The sequence below is a fragment of the Ovis canadensis genome, chromosome 3 (genome assembly GCF_042477335.2).
Source record: "Ovis canadensis isolate MfBH-ARS-UI-01 breed Bighorn chromosome 3, ARS-UI_OviCan_v2, whole genome shotgun sequence".
Taxonomy (NCBI): domain Eukaryota; kingdom Metazoa; phylum Chordata; class Mammalia; order Artiodactyla; family Bovidae; genus Ovis; species Ovis canadensis.
The window spans coordinates 105,750,599-105,778,019 of record NC_091247.1 but is presented as its reverse complement, the minus strand read 5'-3'; the positions used below and the strand labels follow the sequence as shown (position 1 = coordinate 105,778,019).

Here is a 27,421-nt window from a genome sequence, read left to right as displayed (position 1 = left end):
TGGCTCTTTGACCTGAGAGCTTGCTCAGGAGCTCACCCTGTCCCCTCCAGTCCTGCCCAGAAGCCTACAGAAGAGACCAAGGCTGACCCATTGCAGCCGCAGCCCATTCCTCATGTCTGGTCCCCCTGGTCTGTCTGGGTCACTGGGCTCTCTCTGCCAGGACCCTTGCTGGAACCTGCTGACGCTGTCCCTGTCCTGCACTGCCTCTGATTCTGTGGTCTCCACACTTTATGGGAAGACTCCCTCTCCCTGGCTGATTCTAATCCCAAGCACCTTAGGATTCAAGACCTACCCATGTGACTGAGAGATTCACTTAACCTCTTATGACCCTCAGTTTCTTTATCTGTAAAATGGGCCTGATAATCCCTGCATAATCCACAGAGTTGGTTAAGAGCCTCCTATTAAGCCCTGCCCTGTAGATAGAAATCCCTTTGGCTTCCTTCCACCCACCTCAGTGGAGATATAGAATTTCCAGGTCCCATCAGCTTCCTCTCCAAAGAGCCCTGGCTGCTCCCTGGCTGCTCACCAAGCTCCAAGCTTCCACTTTAACTTAAGGCTTGAAACCAATGAATCTCAGTTGACTTAGTTTTCATTCCTCCCAGATTGGTCATCAGAACAGTTCCAGAAGAAGATCATCTCTAAGGTTCTTGAAGGGTGATTAGCAATGACGTCATAATAAAAATGGTGGTCAGTATTCGCTGAGCAGTAACTGTATGCCAGGTATTCTGCCAGGAGCCATACATGAATGACCTCATGAATCCTTTGTGACCAGCTATGGAGGCAACCCCACTGCCACTGACTCATGACTGAGATGCTCGGACAGAGGCTCAGAGTCTGGAAGTGATCTGATAAGTCGGCTCTGCTAACAGGTGGGAAAGGGGCATTTAACCTGTGGGAAGACTCCAAGATCAGCCGAAGATCAGAGCTTGCTAGAGAAAGGGGGCCAGCCACCATCACTTGCATGTAGCAGAGACTCAAAGGCAAGGGGATGGGAAAGCTTTATAGTAAGGGAGGGGTGAGAAGGGATCAGAGGCTGTCAGCTGACAGTGGATCTGGAAGCTGTTGGCACAGAGGATCTGGAGGCTGTTGGCACCGGGGATCTGGAGGCTGTTGGCACAGGGGATCTGGAGGCTGTTGGCACAGGGGATCTGGAGGCTGTTGGCACAGGGGATCTGGAGGCTATTGGCATAGGGGATCTGGAGGCTGTTGGCACAGGGGATGTGGAGGCTGTTGGCACAGGGGATCTGGAGGCTGTTGGCACAGGGGATGTGGAGGCTGTTGGCACAGGGGATCTGGAGGCTGTTGGCATACTGGATCTGGAGGCTGTTGGCATACTGGATCTGGAGGCAGGCTACATAGGACTGGACATCCTGTGTAATTGATTAGGGCTTATATCTGGCTTTCTCGTGTTGGTCCTAAGTTGGGTGTGGGGACAAAAATTAGAGAAGCTGTCAGTGATTCATCAACTCCTGGACATTTTGGCTGATGGTTACAGAAATGACTGTTTATCTTCCTGGATTGTCAAGCAAAACAGCAATCTGGGTTCCTGTGAGTCTGACTTAGAGCAGGCTGGTTTCGTGGGCTGTTGGCTATGGATAAGGATTTGGTTTCCTGGGCAGGTTGCTATAGGTTATGGGGCAGAATTCTGCTTTTATTTAATTAAAAAGAAATTTTGTTTATGCCCACAGCATGCAGGATCTTAGTTCCCCGACCAGGGATTGAACCTGTGTCCCCTGCAGTGGAAGCAGAGCTCTAACCACTGGAAATCCCAGAGTTCTGTTTTTATATTAGGCCTGGTCATTGTCCATTTGTATATTCAGTCTCTCAAACCTGAGGAAGTCCAACTCCATATTCTTGGAATCTGGAAAATTCCATAAGGGCTAATTCAAGAGCATCTCAGAAGAGTCCTAGATTCTGAACCTACAATAGTTTAATCTGCTTCAGGCTGCTGACCTCTGTGGCTCCCAGGTGGGCGTATTTCTACCGTTTCAGAAGTCTAATGCCTCAGTGGCTCCCAACAGCGGCAGCTGCTGTGTTTCTTGGGGGTCTGAGCCCCTTCTCCAGCTAGAGGCCAGGCACACAGCCGCACCCTGAGCAGACCCCAAGCTCCTGCCCCCACGCTAGGGTCCGCAGAGATCAGCACTCCAGACTGGCCGGCTCAACTCAGCTAAGGCTGCCAAGACAAGTTTCTGCTGGGCACATTTTCTGTGTGGTGTGTTTTTCTTTCTTTGGTAGCTCATAAAATTCCCCTGCCTGCCCTGGGCCTCTCGGTCTTTAATCTTCAACCTCTCTTGGAGCTGTCCCTATTTCTTTTTAATTGTGCCTCTTTTTTTTTTTTTTTTCTAAATGGAAGTTTCCTATTGACTTTTTATGACAATATAGAGACGTGGACGGACTCCAACAAAAATGAAATCTTTATGGAATAGTCATCTGTCTTCTGGAGCCTCCTGACAAATGTTCCTCCTTGGATACCCAGACATCTGTACATATTGGTGGGGAGCAGGGGGCCGTGGGGAGTCGCTCTGGTCTTGGCTGAAGTATCACGACCATGGAGGGAGGGGTGTGCAGCTCAGCCAGCGGGAGAGGGGGAGGGGACGTGAGGGTGACATGAGATATGGAGCAGGAAAAATAAATCTTTCCCAGGTACAATCCCTTTGCCTTAGTGTCAGCTGAACTGGCACTGCTCCCTAATCCTGAACAACCTGGCTGCCTGGCTGCACGTGGGACACACGCGGGGTGACATGTCCGGTGACCCCTTGCTCAGCGTCTCTTGCCTTGGGCCCCCAGCCTGGCCTGGAAAGTTTTTGTCTTCGGGTCCTAACGCCAGACATGACTGTCTGGGGTCGTGGGCTCGTTTCCCTTGGGCAAGCTTCCCAGAGTGTGGTCTGGGAATGGCTTGGGACCCACTGATGGTTCTCCTGGGATCAGGAGCCTATGCAGGCCTGAGTTACTTGTGCCAGGAGGGGAGGAACAGCTCTCCACTTACAAATCAGTATTAGACACCACCCACACCGCATGCCTGGCCCACATCTGGGCACCAGGTCCGAAAGGTCACGGTCCCTCGTCCCATGGAGCTGATGTTCTTGAAGGAGGAAACAGGCAAAAATTAGAAGGCCGCTCCCCCCCGCCCCGCCCCCCCCCCCCCGCCAAATCAAGTAAATATGTAAATGATGTGACATTGTCAGATTGTGGGGAGCGCATGGGACAAACAGAGGGGAGAGAAGGCTGCTGCGGGGGAGGAAGGGCATCTGTTTTAGACAACAGTCAGGGAAGCCTGCCTGCTGACACTGGAGATGAGCTCAGGTCAAGGAAAGAGCAGTTCAAGCAGAGAGGCAGCAAGTCCAAAGGCCCTGAGGCACTCGTGGATTTGAAAGCCAGAGAGAAAGTGAGGGTGGCTGGAATGGTGTGAGCCCCCAGACGAGCAGAGGGAGAGGAGGCTGGGTCAGGCCTGGGGCTTTGCGAACAAACCTTCCTGATGAACACCTCTTGTTTCAAGTACAGCATGAGCCACTGTGTGGATTTAGGGAGTGGAAGCCTGACACAACCTGATTTTCGTTTTTTTTTTTTTTTAATTGGAGTATAATTGCTTTCTTGGGCAAACTCTGGGAGATGGTGAGGTACAGGGAAGCCTGGCATACTGCAATCCGGGATTGCATACTTCACAATCCATGGGATCGTGAAGAGTCGGATACAACTTGGTTTTTGAACAACAACATAATTACTTTATAATGTTGTGATAGTTTCTGATGTACAATGAAGTGAATCCACTATAAATACACACATATTCTCTCCCTCTTGAGCCTTCCACCCCACCCACCCCTCTTCCGCTAGGTCATCACAGAGCCCCAAGCTGAACTCCTTGTGGTACATAGCAGCTTCCCGCTAGCTATCTATTTTACACACACAGTGTTAAACAGTGTTAGTCACTCAGTCATAGCTGACTCTGTGCAACCCCGTGGACTGTAGCCTGCCAGGCTCCCCTGTCCATGCGGTTCTCCAGGCAAGAATACTGGAGTGGGTTGCCATTTTACACTTGAGTGAAGTGTGAGTGAAAGTCACTCAGTCGTCTCCGACTCTCTGCGACCCTGTAGACTATACAGTCCATGGAATTCTCCAGGCCAGAATACTGGAGTGGGTAGCCTATCCCTTCTCCAGGGGATCTTCCCAACCCAGGGATCGAACCCAGGTCTCCCGCACTGCAGGCGGATTCTTTACCAGCTGAGCTATCAGGGATGTATATATGTCAACATCGCTCTCCCAATTCATCCCACCTTCCCCTTCCCTCTCTGTGTCCACACGTCTTTTCTCTATGTCTGCATCTGTATTCCTGCTCTGCGTCTGTATTCCTGCTCTGCGTCTGTATTCCTGCTCTGTGTCTGTATTCCTGCTCTGCGTCTGTATTCCTGCACTGCGTCTGTATTCCTGCTCTGCGTCTGTATTCCTGCTCTGCGTCTGTATTCCTGCTCTGCGTCTGTATTCCTGCTCTGTGTCTGTATTCCTGCTCTGCGTCTGTATTCCTGCACTGCGTCTGTATTCCTGCTCTGCGTCTGTATTCCTGCTCTGCATCTGTATTCCTGCTCTGCAAATAAGTTCATCAGTGCCATTTTTCTAGCCATAAAAAGAAACAAAAGGGGGTCATTTGTAGGGATGTGGATCGGACATGACTTAGCGACAGAACACGCGTGGATGAACCTAGAGCCTGTCATACAGAGTGAAGTAAGTCAGAAAGAGAAAGACAAATATCATATATTAACCCATATATACATACCTACATATATATATGGAACCTAGAAAAATGATTTTCATTTTAGAGATGCTATTCTGACTGCTGGGTCTCTAGACTGGACTGTAGAATTGTATTAAAACCAAGCTACCAAGGTTTTGGAGCTTTGAGAAGGCAGCACAAGGCTTCTACTCAAGGGGTTTGGGGAGGAGGGTGGTGGCAGGGTGGCTGTCTCTTTAGGTGGTTTGGGTCTAGAACTGCTTCCTTAAACTTCAGGGCCTCCTATGAAGCTTGTCCACAGCCTGAGTTTTGAGGACAACTGAGAAGTTATGTAGGGGATAACTGATAGTTATGTTTGCCTCTCTGCCAATAACAGGCTTTCAGAAGAGGACAAAGCACTGTAGCCTCACATGGGAATTTTGTCAAAGAATGGGATCTCCTCCGTGAGTGCTAGCTGTCTACCCAGTAGGAGGAAAGGTCATATACATCTTAGTAAGGGAGCAACATGTTTCAGCACCTCTGTGGCAGGCTCTGTCCCATATCTTATAACTGCCACCACTGCCCGGAAAAGTACTGTTAAATATGAGATCTGGGACTTCCTTGGTGGTAGAGTGGATAAGAACCCACCTTCCAGTACAGGCGACACAAATTTGGTCCCTGGTCTGGGAAGATTCCACCTGCAACAGAGCAACTAAGCTTGCACACAACTGCTGAGCCCACGCGCCCTAGAGCTTGTGCTCTGCAATGAGCAGTCACCACAGGGAGAAGCCTGCGCATAGCCAGTGGAGAGTAGCTCTCCCTCACCGCAGCTGGAGAAAGCCCCTGCAAAGCAGTGAAGGCCCAGCACAACAACCACGAAAACTATGGAACCTGGAACCAGAGAGCTTACGCAACTTGCTGACGGTCACACAGTACCAAAAGGCAGAACTGAGGCTGTGAGTGGCCTTGGAGAGCATCCACGTGCTGGGGGCTTGGTGTGCCCCTCCCATAAACACTGTTATGGTTCCTCAGGGAGAATGAGGATCATGCCTGGGAGAAGCTGGGGAACCCTTGGGAGACCCTTGTGTCTTCCTGCCATGGGCCTAAGGTCACAGAGCCTGCCTGAAGTCTGCACGCTTTCAAGAAACATGCTTGACACTGGCCGAGAATTAGCTTCAAAGTCTAAGAAGAAAGCTGCAAACTCACAGCTAGGAATTTAGATCAGTAGAGAATAAGAAAACTGAAAGATGTTCTTTTAGCTCCATTTCTTCCTTCTACACTCATCTCTGCCTTTTGCAGCTCCAAGTGTCTGACCTCTATCACTTTCCTTCTGCCTCAAAAACCCCTTTTAGCATCCCCTGCAGGGTGCATCTCTTGGGAATGAACGCCCTCTGTTTTTGTTTCCTGAGAGAAATCTTCCTTTATCCTTCACTTTTTTTTCCCAATTAAAGTTTCATTGTGAGGTAATTGGAAATTTATACGTGTTGTAGGAAATAAATCAGAGAAATCCTGTGTACCCTTAATGCCACTTCCCCAAAAGTATCATCTTGCAGACCCATAGTAGATATCACAAGCAGAATACGGACGTTGCTGCACTTTCATGTATATCCATTGGTGTGTGTGTGCACACACACACGTGCACACGCCCGCAGTTAGTTCTCTTCAGTTATACCCCATGAGTGCGTTTGTGTGTCCATCACGACAGTCAAGGTGTGTTTTATTTCCTTCACCAGAAGGATCTCTAAGTCTGCCCTTTTATAACCCATGCTCCCTCCTACCCACTCTCTCCTCTCCCTCAACCCTGGCAACCAGTCCCTTTTTATAATTTTACCATTTCAAGAATATTTTATAAATGGGGTCATGGTCCATATGTTTTTTTCGCTCAGCGTAACTCTCTGGAAATTCATCCATGTTGTTGGGTGTGTGGATACCCAACCTCCCTCTGGATTGCTGAGGGCTATTCCATGATAGATGTACCATGATTTGCAGTGTTTAACCACCCATCACCGAAGGACATCGAAGGCTGCTTCTCGTTTGGGGGGAGATCAGGGAGAAAATGGTCCAAGAGAGGATGGAGAAAAGAGTCCCCACCAAACCAACCAACCAACCAACCAACCAACCAAATGAGCTGGAGAAAGAACAAGCAAGCCCGTGCAGTGAGTGAGGATGGGGCGGGTGGGGCGGGGGTTGGTTGGAGGGAGGTGGAAGTGGCTGCTCCAGGAGGGCCCATCCAGGATGAAGAGAGAATTACAGAGTGGAGAGTCGTAAAATAAATTCTCATGCCCCTGCAGGTGCCTTATTTTCAGTAAAACCCGTATTCTCATACAAGAATTTGCATAGCAGATGTTTCTCCTCTTGGGAAGAGGCAGCCCAAGCCAGTGCGGATCCCCTGCAGCTCCCAGCCCTGCGTGCACACACTCCCTCATTTGCTAACGTGCACAGGCTTCTGTACACATGCACACAAGTCCAGGGCTTTCCTGGTCTTCCGGGTTGCTCAGCGGCCAAGAATCCACCTGCCAATGCAAGAGACACAGGAGACTCGGGTTCCATCCCTGGGTCAGGAAGACCCTCTGGAGGTAGAAATGGCAACCCACTCCAGTGTTCTTGCCTGGAAAGTCCCATGGACAGAGGAGCCTTGCGGGCTGCAGTCCATGGAGCTGCAGGGTGGGGACATGGCTGAGCAGCTGAACGACAACGAGGCCGGCCCCAGTGCCACCATGCTGGGAGGGGCTCCACCCCCTCCCTTCTTGAGGCAGATGTCCTTGCAGACAGCAGAGCAAGGTCTCTTCATATATTAATAGCTTCTGATCATCAGCCCCCTCGCCCACTGATGCCTCTTGGGGGTTGGGGGATGAGGGAGTAAGAGTCATTTATTCTTGGTATCCTGATTAGAACTTGGAATTTAGTGCCTGCTAGTTTCAAATCCTGAAAGATGATGCTGTGAAAGTGCTGCACTCAATATGCCAGCACATTTGGAAAACTCAGCAGTGGCCACAGGACTGGAAAAGGTCAGTTTTCATTCCAATCCCAAAGAAAGGCAATGCCAAAGAATGCTCAAACTACCGCACAATTGCACGCATTTCACATGCTAGTAAAGTAATGCTCAAAATTCTCCAAGCCAAGCATCATCAATACGTGAACCGTGAACTCCCTGATGTTCAAGCTGGTTTTAGAAAAGGCAGAGGAACCAGAGATCAAATTGCCAACATCCACTGGATCATCGAAAAAGCAAGAGAGTTCCAGAAAAATATCTATTTCTGCTTTATTGACTATGCCAAAGCCTTTGACTGTGTGGATCACAATAAACTGTGGAAAATTCTGAAAGAGATGGGAATATCAGACCACCTGACCTGCCTCTTGAGAAATCTGTATGCAGGTCAGGAGGCAACAGTTAGAACTGGACATGGAAGAACAGACTGGTTCCAAATAGGAAAAGGAGTACGTCAAGGCTGTATATTGTCACCCTGCTTATTTAACTTCTATGCAGAGTACATCATGAGAAACGCTGGACTGGAAGAAACGCAAGCTGGAATCAAGATTGCTGGGAGAAATATCAATCACCTCAGATATGCAGATGACACCACCCTTATGGCAGAAAGTGAAGAGGAGCTAAAAAGCCTCCTGATGAAAGTGAAAGAGGAGAGTGAAAAAGTTGGCCTAAAGCTCAACATTCAGAAAATGAAGATCATGGCATCTGGTCCCATCACTTTATGGGAAATAGATGGGGAAACAGTGGAAACAGTGTCAGACTTTATTTTTTGGGGCTCCAAAACCACTGCAGATGGTGATTGCAGCCATGAGATTAAAAGACGCCTACTCCTTGGGAGAAAAGTTATGACCAACCTAGATAGTATATTCAAAAGCAGAGACATTACTTTGCCAACTAAGGTCTGTCTAGTCAAGGCTATGGTTTTTCCTGTGGTCATGTACGGATGTGAGAGTTGGACTGTGAAGAAGGCGGAGCACCAAAGAATTGATGCTTTTGAACTGCAGTCTTGGAGAAGACTCTTGAGAGCCTCTTGGACTGCAAGGAGATCCAACCAGTCCATTCTGAAGGAGATCAGCCCTGGGATTTCTTTGGAAGGAATGATGCTAAAGCTGAAGCTCCAGTACTTTGGCCACCTCATGCGAAGAGTTGACTCATTGGAAAAGACTGTGATGCTGGGAGGGATTGGGGGCAGGAGGAGAAGGGGACGACCAAGGATGAGATGGCTGGATGGCATCACTGACTCAGTGGGCGTGAGTCTGAGTGAACTCCGGGAGTTGGTGATGGACAGGGAGGCCTGGCGTGCTGCGATTCATGAGGTTGCAAAGAGTCGGACACGACTGAGTGAATGAACTGAACTGAACTGAGAAATAATGCATGGAGCATGGAGTTTTAGAATTACGTCTTTTGTGGAATGTCACAGGACTCTGGTCACCCCAAAACGTTTTTGTCTGTGGGAAAATGTACCTTGAGCTCCATCTTGCCAGTGAATTTTTATGGGTTTGAGTGTTGTGTAAACTCTTCATATTATCCAGCAATATGTGTTTATTGTAAAAAAAAAAATCATCAAGGATAAAGAAGAAAATAAATATAACCCATGGTTTTTTTGTTGCATTTTTTTCTTATAAAAAGATTATCATATTGCACATACTATATATCATATCTGGCCTTAGTTGGTAACTATATAATGCAGAATTGTAAAATTGGTCCTCCAAAATTCTATGCCTAAACACCAGAACCTATGAATATCATGAGCTACCATGCCCATGAAAAGATTACCTTATTTGACATAAAAGAACTTGGTAGGTTTAATTTAAGGTTATTAGTTAGTTGAGTTTAATATAAGCAGGTGATCCTGGATTGTCTAGAAGATTCCAGGAGGAATCCCATGTGCCCTTAAAGGCAAAAGGAGAAGTCAGAGAGACTCAAATCATAGGAGGGATTTAATGTCCATTGGTGTCTTTGAAGATGAGGCCACAAGCTAAGGAAACAGGGGAGGCATCTGGGAGCTGAGAAAAATTCTAGCTGGCAGCCAGCAGGGAGATGGAGATCTCAGCTCCAGAGTCACAGAGAACTGAATTCTGCCAACTTTAACCTCAGGATAAGTGCATAGGCTAGCTGATACCCTGATTTCAGCTTGTGGGACCCCAAGCAGACACCCCAGTGAGCCTACCTGGACTGTACTCCTACAGAACTGTGAGATAATAAATGGGTGTTGCTTTACACTGCCCACAGAAAAGGCAGTGGCACCCCACTCCAGTACTCTTGCCTGGAAAATCCCATGGACAGAGGAGCCTGGTAGGCTGCAGTCCATGGGGTCGCTAAGAATCGGGCATGACTGAGCGACTCAGCAGCAGCAGCAGCAGCAGCAGCAGTTACACTGCTCAGGTTTGTGATAAATGGCTCAGTTCAGTTCAGTTGCTCGGTCGTGTCCGACTCTTTGCGACCCCACGAACTGCAGCACGCCAGGCCTCTCTGTCCCTCACTAACTCCCGGAGTTCACTCAAACTCATATCCATCGAGTCGATAATGCCATCTAGCCATCTCATCCTCTGTCGTCCCCTTCTCCTCCTGCCCCCAGTCCCATCAGGGTTTTTTTCCAATGAGCCAACTCTTCACATGAGGTGGCCAAAGTATTGGAGTTTCAGCTTCAGCATCAGTCCTTCCATTGAACACCCAGGACTGATCTCCTTTAGGATGGACTAGGTTGGATCTCCTTCGTGCAGTCCAAGGGACTCTCAAGAGTCTTCTCCAACACCACAGTTCAAAAGCATCAATTCTTTGGCACTCAGCCTTCTTCACAGTCCAGCTCTCACATCCATACATGACTACTGGAAAAACCATAGCCTTAAGTAGATGGACCTTTATTGGCAAAGTAATATGTCTGCTTTTCAATATGCTATCTAGGTTGGTCATAACTTTTCTTCCAAGGAGTAAGCGTCTTTTAATTTCATGGCTGCAGTCACTATCTGCAGTGATTTATACAGCATTAAAAACCAATCCTGTCATACAGCACAAGTGTTTTCCATGCCAGTGAGCTTATTTGACATGTTTTGGTGGCTGGCTGCAGAGTATTCTATTACATGGATGCCCCATACTTCAGTGAGTGTCTTTAATGATGGACACTAAATCATCTCTGAGTTTAACACATTCATTTGCAGAGGGCACTCTCAAACCGAGACCTCACATATCTTACTCTTACTTACCAGGGCAGAGGTTTCTGAGAAATACCCTCCGCATCCGTGGGCCTCAGCCAGAGCAGACTAGACTCGTGGTTTCCGACGTGCGCTGGGTCTTGCTGACACTGTACCCTGACTTCCAACAACCTTTCTCCCCACGCCCTGACTCACTGTAGCAGACACACTTTTCCAAAAGCAGAGCCTCCATGCTTCTAACCACAGTGGAATGGGGTGACAGGGACCAGATTTATCCTCTTGTACCAAACAAACAAATACGGCAAAACTATACGAATCCGCAACGGCTTACTAGAACTGAGTCCAAAAAAGGGCAGGATCTAAGATCAATACAAGAAAATCACTTGCGTTTTTATGTACCAGGAATGGACAATCAGACATTGAAATGAAAAATACCACTGATAGTAATCTAAATAATAGGAAGTATTCAGGAATAAATCTGGCAACAGATTTGAAAGTATGCTGGAAACTGGGCTTCCCTGGTAGCTCAGCTGGTAAAGAATCTGCCTGCAATGCAGGAGATCCCAGTTTGATTCCTGGGTTGGGAAGTTCCCCTGGAGAAGGCATAGGCTACCCACTCCAGTGTTCTTGGGCTTCCCTGGTGGCTCAGACGATAAAGAATCCGCCTGATATGCAGGAGACCTGGGCTCAATCCCTGGATTGGGAAGATCCCCTGGAGAAAAGAATGGCAACACACGCCAGTATTCTTGCCTAGAGAATTCCCATGGACAGAGGAGCCTGGCGGGCTACAGTCCACGGTTGCAAAGAGTTGGACTTGACTGAGCAACTAAGCACAGCACATGCTGAAAATTACAAAGTATTGCTGAGAAGAATGAAATAAAACCTAAATACATAGAAAGATATACATGTTCTGGGTCAGAACACTCAATATTTTTAAGATGATTTTTCTCTAAGTTGATATACCAATTCAATGCAATCTCGGTCAAAAATCCTCAAAGACTGTGTGTGTGTGTGTGTGTGTGTGTGTGTGTGTGTGTGTGTGTATGTTTAGAAACTGATAAACTGATCCTAAAATTTAAAAGAAAACATAATAGACCTGGGATAGCTAAAGGATTTTTGGAAAAGAAGAACAAATTTGGAGGAGTAACACTATCTGATTTTAGATCTTATTGTAAAGTTATAAGAATGAAGCAATGTGGTATTGACATGCAGATGAATCAACAGAACAGAATCTGTGCTTTAGAAGTAGATCAATTGATTTTCAACTAGGATGCAAAGGCAGTTCAGCAGAAAAAAGATACTCTTTAAACAAGTGAAGCTGGAACAATCGAATATCCACATGCATGAAAGGTTGAACTTTGATGAATATCTCGCACCGTATACAAAAGTTACCTCAAAATGAATCATAGGTCGACTTTTAAAACCTACAGCTGGGTGGGATGATTTGAGAGAATAGCACTGAAACCTGTGCATCACCCTATGTAAAATAGACGACCAGTGCAAGTTCGATGCGTGAAGCAGGGCACCCAAAGCCGAGGCTCCGGCACAACCCAGAGGGACAGGGTGGGGAGGGAGGTGGGACAGGGCTTCAGGATGGGACGCCACGTGTATACGCATGGCCAATCCATGCTGACGTATGGCAAAAACCATCCAATATAGTAAAGTAATTATCCTCCACTGAAAATAAATTTTAAAAGAAACAACAACCCTACAACTGTATAACTTCTACAAGAAAGCACAGAAGAAAATTCTAGGCAGAAGAGAAAGAGAGCCTCTGAAACTGAAACTGAAATTCTGGGTTAGGCAAAAAGATTTTAGATATCGGACAAAAGGATGACATATGAAAAGTTGGATTCATTGGACCTCATACAATTTAAGGACTTCTACTCTGTGAGAAACATCGTTAAGAAGACGAAGAGATAAGCCACACACTAGACCATAGTTGCAAGTCACGTATCTAACAACAGATTTGCATCCAGAATATTTAAAGACGAATTCAAAATCAGTAATAAGAGAACAACCTAATTTTATAAATGCGAAAAAGAATTGAACATACACTTCATCAAAGAAGATGTATGAAGGCCAAATAAGCACAATATCGTTGGGAATTAGGAAATAAAGTGTAGGCTACAATACAAGACAACACTCCACACCCATTAGAATGTCTGAAATTGAAAATACTGGTGGAAATGTGCAGGAGCTGGTGCCTTACACACCGCCAGTGGGCACGCAGCATAGCACATCCACTGTGGAAATCAGATGGGCAGTTTCCTAGAAAAATAAGCATACAGTTGCCCTGTGACCCAGCCACTCTACTCTTAGTATTTGCCCAAGAGAAATGAAAGCACATGTCTACACGGCTTTACTTTTTAAAAATATCTAATTTTTGATGTGGACCATTTTTAAAGTCTTCATTGTTTCCGTTTCTGTAGAGTCAATGTTGTTTGTTTTATGTTTTGGTTCTTGGGCCCAGAAGCTTGTGGGATCTGAGCTCGCCATCCAGGGGATGAACCTGCACCCCCTGCATTGGAAGGCCAAGTCCTAAACTTGACTGGACTGCCAGGGAAGCCCTAGCAGCTTTGCTTTTAATAACTCAAGACTAGAAACAATCCCCAAATAGAGCGACAAGTAAACAGATGAACAGTGATGTGTCCCTGTAATGGAATCCTGAGATAATAAGAAAGTTGTTACCTGTCGGAGTATGGGAAATGAAGCCCTGAGTCGTGAAATCTGAAGCTGAAGGGTTAGACACACGGATGGCAGATCCTGGGAGCCAAGTTTCTCATCACTGGAGTGGGAGGGTACAGACAGGCCAGGGGAGAGGCTGAAATGATCCATGGAGAGGTGGATTAGCAATGTAGACCTCCACAGGGACGCATGTTTAGCTTAATATTGATACAGATGGACGCATACAACATATTTATAGATATAAAAGTGAAACTGTTAGTCGCTCAGTCATGCCCGACTCTTTGTGATCCTATGGACTATAGCCTGCTCCTCTGTCGGTGGGACTCTCCAGGCAAGAATACTGGAGTGGGTAGCCATTCCCTTTTCCAGGGGATCTTCCCGACCCAGGGATCGAACCCTCATCTCCTGCATTGCAGGCAGATTCTTTACCGTCTGAGCCACTAGGGAAGCCCACTTATAGATATGGGTTAGTATAAATACCCAGGTTTACGTTTTCTGAATCTTTTATTTTTATGTATTTTACTGTGCTGAGTCTTAGTTGTGGCATGCGGAATCTTTAGTTGTGGCATGTGGAGTCTCGTTCCCTGACCTGGGATTGAACTTGGGCCCCCTGCATTGGGATCATGGAGTCTTAGCCCCTGAGCCACCAGGCAAGTCCCAATTTGCAGATTTACTTGCTCTGTCTGCTAAGAAGTCCTGAAAGAAATGCCATCCCTGTAGCCAGTGAGCACACCTCGTGCCCAAGACTTAGGCTTTACGACAATTCTCCAGTAAAAGGGACTAGGACTTCTTGGAGAAATGGCTGTTTCTAGGATGGGCAGGATGAGCCTGAAGCATCTTCTGGGGTCAGAGAGTAAGGGCTCAGCAAAGCAGACAGCAAGAGGCAATGATGGAAGCGCATCCAAGGAGCACAGCCACTGTGAGAAAGAGCTCCCATTGGCCAAAGCGGAAACAACGTGAGCAATAAAATAGTCTTGGATTATAAATAATCCAATATAAAATAAATATGGAAAAGTTCATACTGATAATATGAATAAACAGATGGAGAACAGGCAAATCTCCCACACAGTGGGATATCAGATAATTAACGTAGATGCTCTGCTCCAAGGAGGTGGAGCAGAATTCCTGTACACAGAAACTTCCTTTCAAGAGTACAGTGTGGAAAGGGAGGAAAAGAACCTGAAGGACTTCTCAGGTGGCCCAGCGGTAAAGAATCCACCTTGCAATGCAGGGGACGCGGGTTCGATCCCTGGTCGGGGAACTAAGATTCCACGTGCACAGAGCAACAAAGCCCATGCTCCGCAGCTACTGAGCCCACACGCCATAGCTAGAGGGCCCATGAGCTCCAACAAAGATCCTGCGTGCCACAACGAAGGCCCAGAGGAGCCAAGGAAATAAGATAACCTTCAGAGAAACTCAACACACACTACCTTGGCCAGAAGATCCAGGTCAACATCAAGAATACTAAGGCGTCTTGAATGCATGTACCCTTGCTGTAATGTGATGAGAAGGGCACTTGACTTCTGGGTTTTCCTCCCAGAAATCCATAATCCCAGCCTAATCGTGAGAGAATGCCAGGCGAATCCCGATTGAGAACACTCTGCAAAATAACTGAGCAGGGCTCCTGAAAAATGTCCAGGCCAAACGCAAGGACAGTCTGAGACAATGTCTCAGCGAAGAGGGGTTAGGAAGACAGGACCACTTCATGCAATATGATGTCCTGGATAGAATCCGAGAAGAGAAGATGGAGACAAAACCAAGGAAATCTGAATAAAGTGTTAGGCACTCGGTCATGTCCAACTCTTTGTGACCCCATAGAGCCTGTCAGGCTCCTCTGTCCATGGGATTCTCCAGGCAAGAATACTGGAGTGGGCGGCCATTTCCTCCTCCAGGGGATCTTCCCAACCCAGGGATCAAACCCACATCTCCTGCCCTGCAGGCAGATTCTTTACCGCTGCACCATCTGGGAAGCCCTCAAGGAGTTTATGAAATTCCAGAGAAGTTCCATCCTCTTGGGAAGGTATCTGCAGAGAGGCGGCCATCCGGTTTCCTCCAGCTGTCCTTCTGGACCGCAGCCGATTCTCCACACACGCCCGTGGCACCTGAACGTGTGGGCAGAAACGCGTCTGCTGAGTGGAATGAAACCCTGCACGTGCTCTGAGGGTTGAAACTTTGAAGAGGTTGAGATCTTTGAGAGCTGAAGAACCTTTGAATCTCCCTTCGGCGCCCTCTACCCTGACCACAGCCCTTCTCTTGATGTAAAACACGTGCTCAGACTGACAACAATAAGGCATGTGGCTGAGCCGACAGGTCTGTTTTGCTTTTTCTTCCTCAGTGGTTGGAAACAGACCTTCCTTGAGGATCTGCAGGATGCTGCAAATGCGTGATCCACCCCCCACCCTCGACCGTGTCTATGGAGTTGCGACAGGGAGCAGGGACAGGCCTCTCTGCAGCTGGGGACAGAGTCTGTGTGGCTGGCTGTACTGGGGTGGGGTTCTCACAGCTTTGGAGAAGATGGAATGAAGGTGCCTGGCCTTTCTTGGAGGCATGTAAAGGTTAAACTGAAATGTCCAGGAGCCCATAGAGGGAACCTTCCAGAACAGGGTATGCATGACCCCCCTCACCCACACCAGTTCAAAGATGACATCCGTCTCCATGTGATAGACAGTCTGCCTTCAAACCAGGACACCAGGCTTCCACGCTCCCTTCTGCCGCAGAACCAGCTGTGCCATCCTGGATGAGTCCCATGACCTCTTATCAAAGAAATGGACTGAGTATTTTCTAAAGAATCTTCCCATTCTCAGAAGCCTACAGGGTCGTTTGTTTCTGAACAAACGGAAAATTGGCTACACTTCATCCTCCTCTCTGTGTGATCCAAATTGCATTCATGCACGTGTGCTCAGTGGAGTCCAGCTCTTCATGGCCCAGTGGACTATAGCCCTGCCATGCTTCTCTGCCCATGGAATTTTCCAGGCAGGAAAACTGGCTGAGTTGCCATTTCCTCCTCCAAGGGATCTTCCTGGCCCAGGAATCAAATCCGAGTCTCCTGCTTGGCAGGTGCATTCTTTACCACTGAGCCCCCGGGGAAGCCTTATTGATACTCACTGGGACCTAATTCCTCACCTGGGTATGTTAACAGTAGAAGCATCCTTCATAACGTCCATCGTGTGAAGGCGTTTTCAGGTCTCCTCCTGGAAACAAATTGGGATAACTGGAAAACTCGCAAGAGGCCAGGTCTGTAAGTTGTTTAAACAAGAGGGATTGTTCTACACCATGGTTTCCAGAGAGTCCCACCTGTGCCCAGAAGGGGAAGCGGATGCTTTCATTGCTTTGGAAACCTTATGGGAGAAATAAACAATATAATTTCTGTTGAGAACAAGGCAGCGTAAGGATTCCAAGAAGGAAGTCTGAGCTGAGAACTCCTGAGCTATGCTTGCCTTGCTGCAGTTCATGGGGTCACGGCTGAGCAACTGAACTGAACTGAACTATGGGATCTCGTTCCTGGGCCCCCTGCACTGGGAGTGTGGTGTGTACGCCACTGGACCACCAGGGAAGGTCCATGATGTTCTCCTTGTGCGCACATCTCTGTGCCCAGATTTCCCCTTTTAATTTTTATAAGGACATCAGTTACGCTGGCTTAGGAACCCAACCTAATTCAGTAGGACCCCACCTTAACTAATGACATTGGCCATGACCCTCTTTCCAAATAAGATCACATTCTGAGTTTCTGGGGGTTAGGTCTTTAAAATGTGAATTTAGGGGGACATAAAGTTTCCCTGGTGGCTCGATGGTAAAGAATCCATCTGCCAACGCTGGGGATGTGAGTTCAGACCCTGGGTTGAGAAGAGTTCAGTCACTGGAGGAGGAAATGGCAACCCACTCCAATACTCTCGCCTGGGAAATCCCATGGACAGAAGAGCCTGGCGGGTTACAGCCCATAGTGTTGCAAACAGTCAAACATGTGACTGAACAACAAATCAACCCATCACAGCATCCTTTCTGCACAGGGAACCAGGTTGGAGGGCCCATCAAGTCACAGGCAGGGAAAGGGATGTGGTGGGCGGGTCCCTCGGTGTTTGAAGCAGTTCTGGGTGCTCTCTGCTTCCCCCTTCCCCTGGGCCCCGTCATTGCTGCATCACAGACGTAAGCTGAGCTCAGGTTCCTGGCAGAGTCCGTTGTAAGCTGACATCAGCGCCCCTGCTGGGGGCCGGGACCAGGGCAGGGCTCTCAGGCCCACCCAGAGGAGAGCAGGCAGAGCAGGCTTTGTGATGCTGGCTCACACAGCCCCGCTGTGCCTCAACTTCCCCTGTGAAACGGGGGTGATGCTACACCCTGCCCTGCCCGCCTAGGCTCAAAGTGTTGATCGCACAGTCGTGTCTTGACTCTTTGAGACCCCATGGACTGTACAGCCTGCCAGGCTCCTCTGTTCATGGGATTTCTGAGGCAAGAATACTAGAGTGGGTTGCCATTTCCTTCTCCAGGGGATCTTCCCGACCCAGGGTTTGAACCCAGGTCTCCCACATTGCAGGCAGATTTTTTACTGTCTGAGCCAGTAGGGAAGCCCTAGGGTCAGGCCAAGCCTAAATAGGAAAACTAGATGGACCGGCTTTGAGAAGACCCCACACCCGGCGACCCAGGGAGCATACTGACTGTGGATGCTCTGTGCCAGCTGGCTGTCTCATCTCCTCGGGGCATACCCTGTGCCGGCTGGCAGGGACACTGACTGATGACTAAGACATACCTGGCCTTCCCTGGCCCTGCTTCACACACAGCAGAGGCTCAGCCAGTCCCCATTGGCAGCCTGCCTGCCCGTCCAGCCGCTCAAAGCAGAGGCTGAACCCCCCCTAGGTTGCATTTCAGGAGCCCCAGCCTGCTCTCCCCAGGCACTGAGCTCTGAGCAGCACAGACTCTGGGGCTGCGCTCTGCCCAGGTGAGCCACCTGTGGCTAAGGTTTCTCCCTTGGGGTCCCCCTCTCTCTCCACCAGCCTTTTCCCCCCAGATCGCCTCCATCCTGCAAGATTGACAGCTGACTCTGGGCTGGGAACAGAGGATAGGAAGTGGTCTTTGCCTGAAGCCCGTTGCCTTATTTACCCTGGCCACCAGGCCTCTCCCAGCAGCCCTAAGAAAACAGAGGATGGTCCAGAATCAAGTTCTTGCGTGTTTTCTCCCTGGAGGTGGATCAGGTTTTAAAGAAAGGGTTCCTGCGGCCTGCAATACCGTTTTGCTTTGTTTTACCTGTCTCCACCTGCCGGGCAGGGAATTAACCTGCTGGCGGGGGGCCGGGCCAAACTCCATCAGGGTGAGGCGAGCGCAGCTCAGGGGTGTGGGTCTGACAGCTCGCGGAGGAGGCCTGTTCTCCTCCACAGAGCTTTGCGCACGGGAGACCCAGGCCCCGATCTGAGTGGGGCTGCAAGTAACTCGATATGTTTTCTTACGTTGCTGCGGACACGGTGTGCCAGATTTAAGTCTCCCGCATCTGTGTCTGCCTGTCGGGTTGTTGCAGGGGGAGGGTTATCAGGGGGAGGGTTATCAGAGGGAGAGGGGAGCGTGCCCCTGTGTCCTTGGTTTTTCCCTATCCATCTTCCTTTTCCCTTGCCTGCACTGCTCACTCTCGCTGTATACAGCCTGCCACGACCGTTTCCGTGTCTCAGCCCCTAACCCTCCAGAGGCCACTGTGCTTTGTACCTCCTATAGAGCGGCTCTACAGACGCCTTCACGGTGCCCTGTCTGGGACGCCCTGGCGCTGTCAGGGTTAACAGCAGGCCTCTGGAAACTTGAACTTCCCCAGAAGTGCTTGTGCAGCAATTAGCAGAGCCCCACTCAGATACAGAAAAAAAGTCCCCTCGATTAAAAAGAAACAAGCAGCCAAGGGTATTGGAGCCAAGAGTCACCACTGTGTGCCCCAGGCCTGTGGCGGCTACCCCCTTTGCAGAAAAGCCCGCACCTTCCAGAACTGTGATGGAGAAGCCGGATGCTCTAGCAGGATTCTGAGGAAAGGTGGGAATCTGCTGTCTGGTGAAAACCCATCAGGCTGGGCCTCACGTGTGAGATGCCCAGGGTGCACCGGCCTGAGGGTGGTAGAAAGGGCCGCGCATCGCAGCCTGGGATGATGGATGGATGGCCTTTTCTGGGTGCATAGGAGCCTTGCTTTGCTTTGCTTTGCTGGAGGGAGATACCAGGCTGGCAGACTGTTTGGCATTGCCTGAAGAGTGGTGGGCAGAGATAGCACCTCACCCAGCGCCGCACCCGAGGGGGGCAGACGTCATTCCTAAGGCCCCAAAGCCCTGTAGGACCAGGGCACAGGAATGAAGAGCCTGTCTCTCTGTTTATTTCTTCAGCCCTCGCAGAAGTGCTGCAAAATACAGAACCGCAGGTCTCCTTGCGAGGAGAAGATGTCTTGGGTCATCCTGGGCTATATTTAGAATGGAAAATGTGCTGGCTCAGAGAAAACCGATCATGCGCCCTTCTCCAGGATTCATGCTGAGCTGGGAACCCTGCCCCATCACCCGCCCTTCCCATCCTTCCCACAGCCCTGCCACCTACTTCCTCCTCCAGGGAGCCCTCCCAGCTTGTCAGGAGACCCTGCAGGGAAAGGCCCAGTTTCTCTTGTCAATAAACTTCACAAGCATCTCCCTCTCGTGAGGACCATGAGGATATTGTGGAGGGCTGTGTGCAAGGCTGGCTGAGAACTCAGAGCTCAGAAGGGGGTGTTTGACCTGATTGTGAGAATTCCTCGGCTTTCCCCAATGCCCACTTCTGCTTCTCCAGGTGTGAAGGCTGGGGACATCGTGGCAGGGAGTGGACCAACCTGGGTCCAGCCCCTCAGTTGTGCTCTGGGCAGTATTGCCACCCTGAGACTCCTGAGAGTCCCTTGGACATCACGGAGGTCAAACCAGTCAACGCTAAAGGAAATCGACCCTGTTGGCAGGACTGGTGCTGAAGCTGAAGCTCCAATACTTAGGCTACCTGATGCAAGGAGCCAACTCATTTAGAGAAGACCCTGATGCTGAGAAGGACTGAGGGCCAGAAGAGATGGAGATAACAGAGGGTGAGATGGTTAGATAGCATCACTGACTCAATGGGCATGAGTTTGAGCAAACTCTGGGAGATGGTGAAAGAGAGGGAAGCCTGGCGTGCTGCTGTTCATGGGGTTGCAAGGAGGGGAACAAGACTTAGCGACTGAACAACAGCAACAGGCACGGAGAGCTTCATGATGGTGATTGTTGGGCCAGTCCCCGTCAGCGCCCTGTCAACTTTTCGTAACCATCAGAATGTTTTTAAGAACCTGGAAGTTCATTGCATCACTGTTTTGCTTTCGGAGCTGCACGTGATTTCTCAGAAGGAGCGGCCCAGACCCGTCCTGTCTCCGATGCTGACCCAGCCACGAATTTCCACTTTACTGGGAACAAGGGGTCAGAAGGGGCACCACTGAAGGCAGCATTTGCTGCCCGTGCCCATGGGGACAAGGAGGCTTTGGGGACACGGTGACACTCTCAGCTCTTGGGCACATGTTCTGGGCTGGGGCGCCACCTCCATTTCTGATCTCCACAGCCCCTCTGAGAGGTGGGAATTATTGCGTCCATTTTCCCATGGAGGAAGCCAGGGGGTTAGACGCCTTGTCATGGACCATTCCCCCACCCTCCTTGCCCAGCTCCCCGCCATGGTCTTGCTGGTTCTCCCTGTGACATGCAGCCCTTGTTCTCCTGTGACATCACCCACTTGGCCCCCAGTCCAGCCTCTCGCCCCACTGGACTCATTCTCCACACAAACCAGCTTGATCTTTGGGAAAGACTCTGAGCTGTGCCCTTCTCCTTCTTAGAACCCAATAGTGGCCTCCTGTTGCCCTGAGAGCGGGATTCTGACTCCTCCCTGTGCACGGCCAGCAGCTCCCCTAGGTCTTGGCTGTGGCTCACCCCCTCTACTCAGGCCAGTCCAGCCTCAGGGCCTTTGCACCTGCCGTCTGTGTCCCTGGTGTGGACCCTGGACTCAGTCCATTCCTGTCTCTTTCCAGCAAGGGCTGAGGCCCTGTTCTAGTTGTGGTTAACTCTAAAACCCCCTCTTGCACATCTGTTCTCTCAGGCAGGAAGCAGGCATTCAGGCTCCCACACTGTGAGGCTGGCACCTCCATCCCCAAGATGCAGGCCTTCCCCAGAAGCCTGTAGTCTGCGCCTTTGTCCCAGGGTGAGACAGGGTCCCAAGAATCAAGTCACTTGCTTCCTTCTTGCACAGGTTGTGATGGGCGTGATTCTTCCACCTTGGCCCCTTGGCCAGAACTGAGGCTCTGCAATTAGGGTGATATAGCTCCTCGTTCATGGAGCTTTAGGACATGAACTGACACGTTATGTCCTCAAGGTCTATCCAGAGGGGAAGCGGACCACCTCCACCTGCATTCGATGGCCTTTCTTAAACCCAGCACACTGACGTGCTTTCTGCACTTGGATTTTCCTTTTCAAATATTGCATCATCTCAGAAGACAACTCTCTTATAACGAGTGAAGCTTGGGCTGGCTTGACCATCCTGCTCCTGCCCACACACCATTTGATCTATTGTTTTTGTTTAGTTGCTAAGTTGTGTCCAATTTTTTGTGACCCCATGGACCATAGCCCTGCCAGGCTCCTCTGCACGTGGGATTTGCTGGGCAAGAATTCTAGAGTGGATTGCCATTTACTTCTCCAGGGGATCTTCCTGATGCTATTGCTTCAAAATAATTCATTCCCAGTTATCAGGCTCCTGAGACCCACCAGTCACCTGGAAGCAGTCCCATATTTGTTGCTCAGAAAAACTGGCCCTTTCAAAGGGCTCCTCTAGGGTGGCCTGGGACAGTGGCCACCTGGAGGAGACTCTCTGAGACAACAGCTGATCCTTTGCACAAGGTGGTATTTGAGGCCCTCATAGAGGCTTCCCCAGTGGCTCAGCGGGTAAAAGAATCCTCCAGCAATGCAGGAGACACGGGAAACACAGGTTGAATCCCTGGGTCGGGAAGATCTCCTGGAGGAGGAAATGGCAACCCACCCCAGTATTCTTGCCTGGAGAATCCCATGAACAGAGGAGCTTGACGGGCTAGAGTCCATAGGGTCACAAAGAGTTGGGCACGACTAAGCATGCATGCCTGCAAACAGGGCAAATAAGGTTCCCTTTCTCTTACCCTCTGCTGGTTTTACCAGCTTCCCCATCTCTGTGCCTTCTAGCTCAAAACCAAAAATTTCAAATGAAAAAAGAGACAGAAGACAAACATGAAGTAACATTGACTAGTTCGTCGAAGCCATCTTATATTTTACGTCCCTGATTTATTTTATAGCCCTAGTGTCAAACCTTCCTTGTCAATTTAACACGTGAACATTTTTTTAAATTAAAATTCAGTATCATCAAGCAGGTCATAGAGTGTGAGCAATATTCTCTTTGTTCTAAAAATCCTCATGTAATGAAGCTGCCATTCACAATTGTTTTCCAATGACCTGCTTATTAAAAAAAAAAAGAAGAAGATTTTCAAGGAACAGAAAGAGGTGCCTTTTCGCAGCATGCGGTCCAGCAGGAATGAGAAACTTACCAAGCCCCTGGGAGATGCCGGGGGTGGGGGATGTTGTCAGATGTCAATTTGGACTGAGTGTTTCTGAATACATGTGACTGCTCTTCTTGGGTTCCCTGTGGTGCATTTTATAGACTGATGTCACTTTTTAAGAGAGAAATTATTAGATGAATGTTGATAAATGAACATACATTCAGTGTGCTGGAATCGAGATGAGAACTCCAGTGAAGAAGCAGGAAAAGGCTTTAGAAGAGAGTCGGGGACCAGGGGGCTGGGCTGGGGCACATTGCCCATGACCAGGGCCTTCTGCACCAGAGACAGACCCCTGGAGTCCCCCCTGGTGAGCAAGCCAAGCCAAGGCAGCCTCTGCCGAAAGCCCCAAAGACCCACAGCGAGGGTTGCAGATCACAGCCGGGCCTGTTTTTTGGGGTTTGTTTTCAGTTCCTGAGCCAACATGAAGAAATCTAGTGACTTCTGCATTCGAAGCACTTCAGTCGTGTCCAGCTCTGTGACTCTATGACCCGTAGCCCACCAGGCTCCTCTGTCCATGGGACTCTCCAGACACCAATGCTGGAGTGGGCTGCCATTTCCTACTTTCAGGGATCTTCCCCACCCAGGGATATAGCTCCCATCTCCTAAGTCTCCCACACTGGCAGGTGGGTTCTTTACCACTAGCGCCACCTGGGAAGCCCTAATGACTTCTGGTTCTTTCCAAAAACCAAAGGATCTGGGGGCTTCCCTGGTGATCCAGCGGTTAAGAGTCCATGTGTCCATGCAAGGGATGTGGGTTCAATCCCGGTCAGCGAACTAAGATCCTACATGTTGCACATCACAGCCAAAAGATCAAACAAACAAAAAACCCTACGATCTGGGCTCACAATGTCTGTATCCGTCCACTTAAGCCACTTATTAGCCGCCCAGGGCCCCTCACCTCTTAGCAGCTGAGCCCTATAGTTCTCTAAATTGTGGCCTCACCCCAAGGAATATTTAGACAGGAGGAACAACCTTTCTTCTTTGGAACACCTCACTTCCTCTGGCTAGGGTGGTCCTGGGCAAATCATCCTCAGTCTTCCCATCTCTATAATGGGACGACAGTGGGACCTCATAGCTATGTGGTATATGTTCACTCGCTCAGTCATGTTTGACTCTTTGTAACTCCATGGACTGTAGCCTGCCACGGCCTCGTGTCCATGGAATTTTCCAGGCAAGAATACTGGAGTGGGTTGCCATTTCCTCCTCCAGGCCATCTTCCCGACCCAGGGATCAAACCCATATCTCTTGCGTCTGCTGCCTTGGCAGGTGGATTCTTTACCACTTGTGCCACCTTGGAAGCCCAGGCCCTCATAGGGTGTCAGTTAAGGCTCCCTCCCCTCTGCTGCATGTCTTTAGGGGCCACCAGTGTATTTTTAGGGAGGGAAGACAGTTGGGTGCTCTGTGTGCCAGCAGCCTCCCTGCTGGCTTCCTCTTGAATGTCTTGTTGGGGGAGTGAAGACAGAATTATTCAGAAACAAGTGATTTCCCAGCTGTAGGCTCCTCTGTGATGACAAAGGACTCCCTCAGCCCAGATTGGTGGTGAGGCAAGAATTACATGCTGCAGAGAGGCTGCTGGGACCATCTTGAGTTTGTTTGTAACTAATCTCAAATAATTTAGATCTTTTTAATTCGCAGCAAATCCTATTCCCTCAACAACATCTGCGGTAAAATAGCAGGAACACGTGTGGAGACCAAGTGTTGGGGGGTGGGGAGGTGCTTTTTGTTTTCCCACCACTGAATCCATAGTTACCCTCTCAGTTGAAATCTTATCGTATTTAACTGGTTCCACATAAACAGATCTGTGTATATTTTCAGTAGTTTCATCTGAAACCGGTTAAGAACAGATGTGCAGAAGGTTGCTCAGCACTGATCCATTTAAATGTATTTTTCCACGAGCAGTGTTTTTCCTTCAGCCCTTCCTTGAGAGAGGAAGACTTAGGAAAGTGGGACCTTTATTAAGATGTATATTACATGCTTCTAAGTCTCAGCAACCAGTGCTTTGCTATCGGTTTTCCAACAGCTCTTTGGCACATGGGGCTGTGAGTACTGGGTGTGCATTGATGTGATGGGCGGTGTCTGCCCCGAGCCTCTGTGGCTGGCAGGATGGGCTCTTAGCTCTTCTGGATGCCGCCCATGTGAAGGTGGGCCAGTCTTTCCCAGCTGCTGCGGAATCAAGTAGCCTCTGTCCAAAGGCTGGAGTAAGTTATCTGCTTCTTTGACCCTTTAATTTTTTTAAGCAGGGGGGGAAAAAAAAAAGAAGAGGGAGAGGGGAATGTAAAAAACTCCTCTAACTCAATAGCAACCAAAAACAAATCATCTGATTTTTAATTGGGCAAAGGACTTGAATAGCTATTTCTCCAAAGAAGACAAGCAAATGGGCAACATGAAAAGATAGTATCACTGAGAATTCGTGCTCATACACAGTTGCTAAGTCATATCTTTGACTCTTTGTGACCCCACAGACTGCAGCTCACCAGGCTTCTCTGTCCATGGGATTTCCCAGGGAAGAAAACAGGGCTGGATTGCCATTTCCTTTTCCTGGGCATCTTCCAGACCTAGGGACTGAACTCGAATCTCAGTGGCAGGCGGCTTCTTTACCACTGAGCCACCAGGGAAGCCCCACTGAGAATTAGGGAAATGCAAATCAAAACTATAAGGGGGATATCACCTCATACCCAAAGGAGGCTTAGTATTAAAATTAAAAAAAAAAAAGAAAAGAAGTATTGGCAACGATGTGGAGAAATTGAACCCCTAAACACTGCTGGTGGAAATGTAAGATGGTACAGCTGCTTGTAGAAAATGGTATTGAGGGTCCCCCCCAAATTAAAAATAGGACAACCGTGTGATCTAGCAATTCCTCTTCTGGGTATATGGACAAAAACATTGAAAGCAAGAGCTTCCCAGGTGGCTCAGTGGTAAAGAATCCACCCGCCAATGTAGGAGACGCAGGAGACTTGAGTGTGATCGTTAGGTGGGCAAGAACCCCTGGAGGAGGAATAGCAGCCCAGTCCAGTATTCTTTTTTTTTTAAATTAATTTATTTTTTATTGGACCAGTCCAGTATTCTTGCCTGAAAGTCCCGTGGACAGAAGAGTCTGGCAGGCTACAGTCCATGGGGTTGCAGAGAGTCGGACACGACTGAGCCCGCATGCGTTGGAAGCAAGATCGCAAAGAGACTGTTTCACGCTCATGTTCACAGCAGCCGTATTCACAACAGCCAAAAGGTGAAAGCGCCCTAAGCATCCATCGACAGATGAATGGACAGTCAAATGTGGTCCATTCATACAATGGACAATCATTCAGCCCTTGAAAGGAACTCAGACGCATGCCACAACATAGATGGACCTCGAGGACATCACGCGAAGTGAACTAAGCCAGTCACAGAGAAGACAAATCCTGTATGATCCCACTTAGAGTAGGCAAATTCACAGAAACAGAAAAGGGAGTGGTGGCTGCCATGGGCTGGGAGGTGGGAGGGGGAAATGACTGTTTAATAGGCACAGAGTTTCAGTTTTGTGAGATGAAAAAGTTCCGCAGACCTGTCGCATAACAATATTTATGTATTTACCTTTGAATGTACACTGAAAATGATTAAGATGTTAAAAATAAAGCTGGGGGAAGGAGGATCTAATCACGATACTCATCTTAGGGATGGCGAGAAGATTCTGTGAGATAAGGCACACTTAGCAGGAATTTGCCTTTTCATACTGTAAAAAAAAAAAAAGCTGTGACAAAACTAAACAGCATATTAAAAAGCAGAGATATTACTTTGCAGACAAAGGTCCGTCTAGTCAAAGCTGTGGTTTTTCCAGTAGTCATGTACAGATGTGAGTGTTGGACCATAAAGAAAGCTGAGTGCCGAAGAATTGATACTTTTGAACTGTGGTGCTGGAGAAGATTCTTGAGAGTCCCTTGGACAGCAAAGAGATCAAACCAATCAATCCTAAAGGAAATCAATGCTGAGTATTCATTGGAAAAACTGATGTTGAAGCTGAAGCTCCAATACTTTGGCCACCTGATGTGAAGAGCCGATTCATTGGAAAAGACCCTGATGCTGGGAAAGATTGAGGGCAGGAGAAGGTTGGATGGCATCACCAACTCAATGGACATGAGTTTGAGCAAACTATGGGAGATGGTGAAGGACAGGGAAGCCTTTGCGTCCATGAGCTCCCAGAGTCAGACATGAGTGAACAACTCAACAATAGCAAAAAGCAGGGCTTTGTCTTGTGGGCCGTGGAGATGATAACTAAGGTGAAGTGAGATAAAGTGGATTGTTTCCCCGGTTTTGAATTTCTGTTTTCCAGAAGGTTCCTCTCCCACTTCCTACTGCTC

The 27,421-nt window shown here is 48.9% G+C and overlaps 1 long non-coding RNA gene across 4 annotated transcripts in view; it reads left to right on the top strand.

Annotated features, from left to right (window-relative positions):
- Positions 1–27,421, top strand: part of LOC138437176 (uncharacterized) — a 74,858-nt gene that overhangs the window by 27,657 nt on the left and 19,780 nt on the right. The window contains exon 1 of one of the 4 annotated variants that reach the window (XR_011255803.1): positions 19,350–19,528. The exons of the other annotated variants lie outside the window; for them this stretch is intronic. This is a non-coding gene — a long non-coding RNA (uncharacterized lncRNA). Of the gene's footprint in view, positions 1–19,349; positions 19,529–27,421 lie in introns of those variants that run through there. 4 annotated transcript variants of the gene reach the window in all.